This window comes from Sinocyclocheilus grahami, unplaced genomic scaffold (genome assembly GCF_001515645.1).
Source record: "Sinocyclocheilus grahami isolate Dianchi unplaced genomic scaffold, SAMN03320097.WGS_v1.1 scaffold1692.1, whole genome shotgun sequence".
NCBI classification, from domain to species: domain Eukaryota; kingdom Metazoa; phylum Chordata; class Actinopteri; order Cypriniformes; family Cyprinidae; genus Sinocyclocheilus; species Sinocyclocheilus grahami.
Genome location: NW_015506871.1, coordinates 77,226 through 85,751, shown reverse-complemented (window position 1 = coordinate 85,751; position 8,526 = coordinate 77,226). Strand labels below are relative to the sequence as shown.

Here is an 8,526-nt window from a genome sequence, read left to right as displayed (position 1 = left end):
ATATATATATATATATATATATATATATATGTGTGTGTGTCTGTGTGTGTGTGTGTGTGTGGCAATGATTTTTGCTATGTGTGTGTCTGATCCTTTGCATGAAATGTAAGATGCATTAGCGCTGAATCTAAAGCTTTTGAAAACTGATATTAATATTTTACTCCCACAGGTTTGAAGGTGCTCGTGGTTGCATCTGTTATCTGCTTTCCTTTAAGTTAACCTTAAAGAAGATAGTCCACTGAATGTCAACTTTTACTGTCTGGACCTTTTTAAAATGCCAGTTATTTATTTTGACAAGGTAGGATGACCTGAGACACGTTGCTTTTTTTCTGCCAATGAACCAAAATGGCACGACGCCACAGCCCGGCAGGACTGCATTCGGACACTGGGCTTTTTGAACCAGGTCAGAGCTCCTGCTGCTCTTTTTTGAAACGGCAGAAATTTGACTGAATAAAAGGTGATTTAAAAGGCGTTGGCTTCCATCAGCGGATCCGTCGGACGAGCCGAATCATTGTGATTGAATGCAAAATCTGCCAAACGCAGACTTCAGATTCCAGTGGGCTCATACTGGGATCGCGTTTTAAGCCAACTTGATTTTCTATGAAATTAAGGACAGGAAAATGAAAAATCACCCACCGAACTTGACAGACTTGTATGTGGTGTATTTCCAGACACATATGACGGCTGTTAAATTGAGAAGAAATCGTATGGTCGAGGTGGAAGTCTACGAGAGAAATTCTTCAGCACATAAACAGAACGAGACCTCGAATGACTTTTACTTCTTTTGCTCTAATTTCCGCTCATAAGGGATGCTTTCCTGACACTTGAAAACGACCCCAAGGACATCCTGTTGCAATTCAATCTAACATGCAAAATGGAGAAAGAGTTCTTTAATTTCTGTGAAATTAATGGCCCCGTGGACCGTCATTTTTATAGTTGTTGGCAAGAGAACCTCCGGCTATCCGTGAGGTTGCAGTAATGGTGTTGCTTACAAAGAATCTGTCAGTGAAAACGAACTCACTGCATTTCTCCCAGATGTCCAATATAGCGCAACTCAAAGACAGCTCGCCCTGTACGCTGCTCAAGAGGTCCTGCGCTTCAAAATGACCTTTTTAAATGGTGGCAAACGAGCCACTGACCTTTTCAGGTAGAGGCGGCGGAACATGATCAAGTGTAACCTCAAATTCACAGATGAACACTGAATAGTAATTGTTCATTCAGAAGAACATTCTCACACTCCTACATACAAACTCTCACTATGAGACAAATAATACACTGCTTGCAATACAAGGACATTTTTTAACCCTTTTAAAACAGTTTTTAACCCTCTATGTATTTATTAAATCTATCTATCTATCTATCTATCTATCTATCTATCTATCTATCTATCTATCTATCTATCTATCTGTCTGTCTATCTATCTGTCTATCTGTGTATCCATCACCTCGGCTCTGTGCCTCTCTCTCTGTGGCTCGGCTGTGGACTGGTTCTGTCGCTCAAGCAATTTCATGCAGACAGCATGATTATGATAAAGAATGGATGACGTCTGTTATGTGCTTATACGTGCTTTTGTAGCAGGTGTGATGCGGTTACAGTTATTTCTGATGAATGTGAAGTTTAAGGTTTTTTTGGCTCTGCAAACATCAGGTTTGTAATGATATTTTCTTTCAGACCCTTTAGATTAACCCTTAAAGAGGTCCAGGTTTGGATAATTAATAGGAAGGATATAGAGGTCATGCTGTGCCACTCATGTCAGAGCCTTAGCAAGGGGACAGATATGTTTCTCTGGGGCATGCAGAGTTAATCACACTCTGAGTAAGGGCCTCTAGATTAATCTAATTAATAAAAGTCATGGTCTGTCCCAGCATAGCTAATACTTTAAGCTAACGATGTCATAAATTCACCCTGCTAATATGGCAGGTGGAGAGAGGGTGGTATGAGGAGGTGTGTGTGTGTGCGTGTGTGTGTGTGTGTGTGTGTGGCAATGATTTTTGCTATGTGTGTGTCTGATCCTTTGCATGAAATGTAAGATGCATTAGCGCTGAATCTAAAGCTTTTGAAAACTGATATTAATATTTTACTCCCACAGGTTTGAAGGTGCTCGTGGTTGCATCTGTTATCTGCTTTCCTTTAAGTTAACCTTAAAGAAGATAGTCCACTGAATGTCAACTTTTACTGTCTGGACCTTTTTAAAATGCCAGTTATTTATTTTGACAAGGTAGGATGACCTGAGACACGTTGCTTTTTTTCTGCCAATGAACCAAAATGGCACGACGCCACAGCCCGGCAGGACTGCATTCGGACACTGGGCTTTTTGAACCAGGTCAGAGCTCCTGCTGCTCTTTTTTGAAACGGCAGAAATTTGACTGAATAAAAGGTGATTTAAAAGGCGTTGGCTTCCATCAGCGGATCCGTCGGACGAGCCGAATCATTGTGATTGAATGCAAAATCTGCCAAACGCAGACTTCAGATTCCAGTGGGCTCATACTGGGATCGCGTTTTAAGCCAACTTGATTTTCTATGAAATTAAGGACAGGAAAATGAAAAATCACCCACCGAACTTGACAGACTTGTATGTGGTGTATTTCCAGACACATATGACGGCTGTTAAATTGAGAAGAAATCGTATGGTCGAGGTGGAAGTCTACGAGAGAAATTCTTCAGCACATAAACAGAACGAGACCTCGAATGACTTTTACTTCTTTTGCTCTAATTTCCGCTCATAAGGGATGCTTTCCTGACACTTGAAAACGACCCCAAGGACATCCTGTTGCAATTCAATCTAACATGCAAAATGGAGAAAGAGTTCTTTAATTTCTGTGAAATTAATGGCCCCGTGGACCGTCATTTTTATAGTTGTTGGCAAGAGAACCTCCGGCTATCCGTGAGGTTGCAGTAATGGTGTTGCTTACAAAGAATCTGTCAGTGAAAAAGAACTCACTGCATTTCTCCCAGATGTCCAATATAGTGCAGCTCAAAGACAGCTCACCCTGTACGCTGCTCAAGAGGTCCTGTGCTTCAAAATGACCTTTTTAAATGGTGGCAAACGAGCCACTGACCTTTTCAGGTAGAGGCGGCGGAACATGATCAAGTGTAACCTCAAATTCACAGATGAACACTGAATAGTAATTGTTCATTCAGAAGAACATTCTCACACTCCTACATACAAACTCTCACTATGAGACAAATAATACACTGCTTGCAATACAAGGACATTTTTTAACCCTTTTAAAACAGTTTTTAACCCTCTATGTATTTATTAAATCTATCTATCTATCTATCTATCTATCTATCTTTAAATCTATCTATCTATCTATCTATCTATCTATCTATCTATCTGTCTGTCTGTCTGTCTGTCTGTCAGTCTGCCTATCCAACCATCTATCCATCCATCCCCCCACCCATCTATCCATCACTCTACCTATCCATCTGTCCATCCATCTACCTATTTAACCCCCTATTTTTCATCCATTCATCTACCTATCCACCCATCTATCCATCTGTCTACCTATTCATTCATCCACCATTCATCCATCCAATTATCTGTCTATTTATCCAGCCGTCTACCCACCCATTTATCCTTCTATCCAGCATTTTTTTATCTGTCTACCCATCCATTCATCCATCCATCCACCCATCTGTCTACCTATCCACCATCTATGCATCCATCCATCCATCCACACACTCACTCATCTATCCATCTACCCAATCCATCCATCCACCCACCCATCTATCCATCTACCTATACACTGTCTATCCATCCATCCATCCGTCTACCCACCCATCTATCTGTCTACCTATACACCGTCTATCCATCCATCCGTTTACTTATCTATCATCTACCCATCCATCCACTGTTCGTCCACTCGGCTATCTATCTACTGTCTATCCATCCATCCTTCTACCCTATCCACCCACCTATCCACCAGCCTATCTACCCATCCATCCATCCATCTACCAATCCATCAATCTATCATCCATCAATTCATCCATCTACTTATCTATCATAAGGGTTGGGCCGATAGACAATGCCATCGTCCATCGCCGATGGCAGATAGATATCACGATGTTGAGTCGGGATCGTGATTCCCCCCCTTCCCCCATACCCCCGCAATCGGCTGAATCCCAATACCATGTTTAGAGAGAAAATTAAGTGTACTACGGAACCCTAAAGGGAATAAATATGAGATGGGAGGAAAATATGTATTTCAATACTTTCTCTCGCAGTTTTATCATTGGGTAATTATACTGCATATAAATTGCGGGCATCAGGGAGCCGCTATTATGCCTGGCATTGAAACTGCTTTTGAATGCACGATCGCTTTTTAGTTTCACTTTCACTTTCGAGATTCGCGATCGCACATACTCGGTTTATACTATGGAGCGGCAGTACTTACCACACATTTTACAAGATTAGATGTTTGTCAGTGGTGCTCAGAATCTGCAAATCATTCGCCATCATCCTCAGTCATCTCTCCTAACTCTGTTTATCTGGTAAGGGAAATTTTAAGTACTGTAATGTAACCGGCAACTGTTAGCAATCGTTATTTGTTTTTCGTATCTTTCTGAATATGGATTCACACTTCGGGCACACCACCTAATCCGCTCCACGATGTCATCGTCCATCGCAATGTTTTACTGTACACATTGTCCGATGCCAATTTTGTAGACATCGCCCAACCCAACTATCCATTTACCCATCCATTTACCTATCCATCCCTCCATCAATCCACCCATCCACCTATCCACCCGTCTATCTATCTATCGATCCATCTGTCTTTTTATTCTACTTCCTTGCATGCACCCCGTTTGCTATATTTATTCAATTTCAATTGAAATTCAGGACTTTAAATGGAATTTAAAATGGAATTCCATTCTAAACTCAATTCTAAATGGAATACCACCCTGGCTTCCAAACACTTTCCTCAAACCCTTCCTGCTGTTCCATCAATATCCACGTTATCGATTAACATAAATGCAGTGTGACCACACACAGCAGTAGTTTGTTGCCTTTACCTTAACACCTGGATGTGTGTCATCCCATCACCAAAAATAAACATTCCTGCAGATGCATTAGCCAGCAGTCCCGATGGTTCTGCAGATCCAGTGGATGGGGATCTGACGGCTGGCGCCAGAGACCAACACTATCAGGCATTACATCTCTGCCACTCAGAAACAATGGATGAACAAACCAATTTCACACAGGCATGCATACGGGTCAGGCCGGCCGCAGCTCCTACAAGCACCCTCGACAAGGAAGCACTCGTACCACCCCCATCGCAATGTTTTACTGTACACATTGTCCGATGCCAATTTTGTAGACATCGCCCAACCCAACTATCCATTTACCCATCCATTTACCTATCTATCCCTCCATCAATCCACCCATCCACCTATCCACCCAATTATCTATCCATCCACCCGTCTATCTATCTATCGATCCATCTGTCTTTTTATTCTACTTCCTTGTATGCACCCTGTTTGCTATATTTATTCAATTTCAATTGAAATTCAGGACTTTAAATGGAATTTAAAATGGAATTCCATTCTAAACTCAATTCTAAATGGAATACCACCCTGGCTTCCAAACACTTTCCTCAAACCCTTCCTGCTGTTCCATCAATATCCACGTTATCGATTAACATAAATGCACTGTGACCACACACAGCAGTAGTTTGTTGCCTTTACCTTAACACCTGGATGTGTGTCATCCCATCACCAAAAATAAACATTCCTGCAGATGCATTAGCCAGCAGTCCCGATGGTTCTGCAGATCCAGTGGATGGGGATCTGACGGCTGGCGCCAGAGACCAACACTATCAGGCATTACATCTCTGCCACTCAGAAACAATGGATGAACAAACCAATTTCACACAGGCATGCATACGGGTCAGGCCGGCCGCAGCTCCTACAAGCACCCTCGACAAGGAAGCACTCGTACCACCCAGGACGAAAGGTATTTGCAAACGGAGACAGAGCGAGTGAAAGAACGAGGGGTGGAGAACAGGAAAAAGGCTGACATACATGCTGCTTATACGCCACATTTCTTATTTCTACAACTGTTAGAACTGTCAGTTCCACAACACAGCCAGAGGAAAAAAGAACAAGATCTACACTCGTCTTCCAGACACTCTGCCAGAAACACACTATTAGGGCAATACTTTTGCAACTCACTCAGCACCGGAGCTCGTCTTTTGGTGCCGAAAAATGCTAATCAGCTTGCTACCGCCAGTCTTTCTCATAGGCAAGGTGCAAGAGGTTCAAAACAACCTCCACAGTCTCTTTCTGGAGCCAGAGGAGTGTCTCTACGACACCACAGATGGGCTTTGTCTTTCATATAGGACTGAAAAATCAATCTCGCGGATTTCACAGTGAGACTGTCAGAGTTTTCAACGAATCTTCCACACATCTGATGCCCATAACGCCTCGAGGCCCTCTCTCTCTGGACCATTCTTCAACGGAGTCTCGCTGTCAGGTCCACACTGAGCTATTTATAAAGAACAGAGGTTTCCAGATTCGGAACCAAGATGACCGTGTAAGGCCTGCAGCAGGGCAGGTCCATCCCATGCGCTCCCCTAAGGCTCTGACCTTCTGTTCATTGTAACCGTCCAAATCGGTGAGACCCCACCAACTGTTTAAAAAAAAAAAAAAGACAAAAAGCTAACGGGGATGGGGTAGATTTGCAAGAAAATACAACATTTTAGAATGATTTCATCTGCTGGGATGACTCATTCTGTTTTGAAGAATGCAAAATCCAATAGACACCAGGGATGTGCAAAACGACATGCTTTTAAAATCAAATCGCAGGCAAGATCGCTTAAACTAACAGTCCATTAAATGGTCTTTAGAAAGCACTAGTGGGCTTTAAAGGGATAGTTCACCCAAAAATTAAAAATGTGTCATTTACACACCCTCAAGTTGTTTCCAACCTTTATGAGGGTTGAGCAGAAAAGAAGATATTTTGAAGAATGTTGGTAACTGAACAGTTGACGGTAGCCATTGACTTCCATAGTATGGAAATTAATACTATAGAAGTCAATGGCTACCGTCAACTGTTTGGTAACCAATATTCTTCTTTTGTGTTCAAACGAAGAAATACAACTCATACAGATTTGGAGAGTGAGTAAACGATGACTGAATTTTCATTTTTGGGTGAACGGTGCCTTAAAACATAAGACATGTTCTTTTGTTCGGAAAAAAAAAAACTAGACAAAGTGCACTGGATTAGAACAAAAGAATGCTTGTTTTTAAATGTTGGACTAAGTCATCTTGAACTAGATTCTGAAATCCTTTGTATAAATAAGTAAATAGTTTTGTATACATTTCTTAGTGTAGACCTGATAGTAAGACTATTGAATATTAAAATGGTTTACTGAGACTGATGTAGAAATACTTGACTGACCTGCCCAAAGCACTGAACTCCATTCAACATTATTGGGATGAATTGGAACGCAGATTGTGAGTCTGACCTCATTCATGCTCAAGAATGAAAGGAAGCAAATCCACAGTCATAGTGCAACTATTGATGTCAATACATTAAATAGTAATTATTTAGATGATATGCCAGTTGAAGCACACTTCATTGTATTATGAAGTTTGAAAAAAGTCCCCAAATCAATTAACTTAAAACAGTATTTTAGCAGAAAATATATATATATTACTAAAGTGACTTTATAAGTCAAATGTATAAAGGGAAAATAGAAGACCTTGAATTAAAAAAAAAAAGAAGCAAAACATGAAATTACTAATTCATGGTAATGAATATAGCACTTGTCACTAAATTTAACCTGTGAAATTTACTGTACACCCACTACTCGACATGAGCTCATTTGCAGAAATAAAGAATACAGATTCCGTTAACACAATTCGAACGGTGTATTTTGTTTCCTGTTGTCATGTCATCGGAGTTGAAGCCCTGTTTGTGTGTAACTTCAAAGGATAAAAATAACTGGAGACACAGCTAGAAAGCAGTGAAATAATCAATCATAAATATCAAGTTCTACACTCTGATGAAAATAATAAGCATTATACTATTGCACTAATGACCATCCTAATGTAATAGTGAAAATTCATTTATCTACATCTGCTGCCAATTCACATGTGTAATGAGATTAATATAATTTTAATAGCACTGTCTCATCTACATTCTCCACCCCATATTTGTTATAATATGCAACATACAGTACATAGTATATTTAACCACAATCACAATCAGTAAAAAATAAATCAAATAAAATAAAATCCCATGAGTATTGATTGTGATGGATATTATATATATATATATTTTTTTTTATTTTTTTTTTATTCTCATAATATTGCCTAATATACATAAACAAATCTGTACTACATATATGTATATGTACATAAATGAATAGGAATATATATATATATATATACACATACATGCATATATATATAATTTTTTATTTTTTTAAATTATCATAATATTGCCTAATATACAAACAAATCTGTACTACATATATGTATATGTACATAAATGAATAGGAATATATATATATATATATA

The 8,526-nt window shown here is 39.8% G+C and overlaps 1 protein-coding gene across 3 annotated transcripts in view; it reads right to left on the bottom strand.

Annotated features, from left to right (window-relative positions):
* LOC107572077 (kelch-like protein 29) overlaps positions 1-8,526 on the bottom strand; it is a 209,779-nt gene that overhangs the window by 178,797 nt on the left and 22,456 nt on the right. The window lies entirely within an intron of this gene.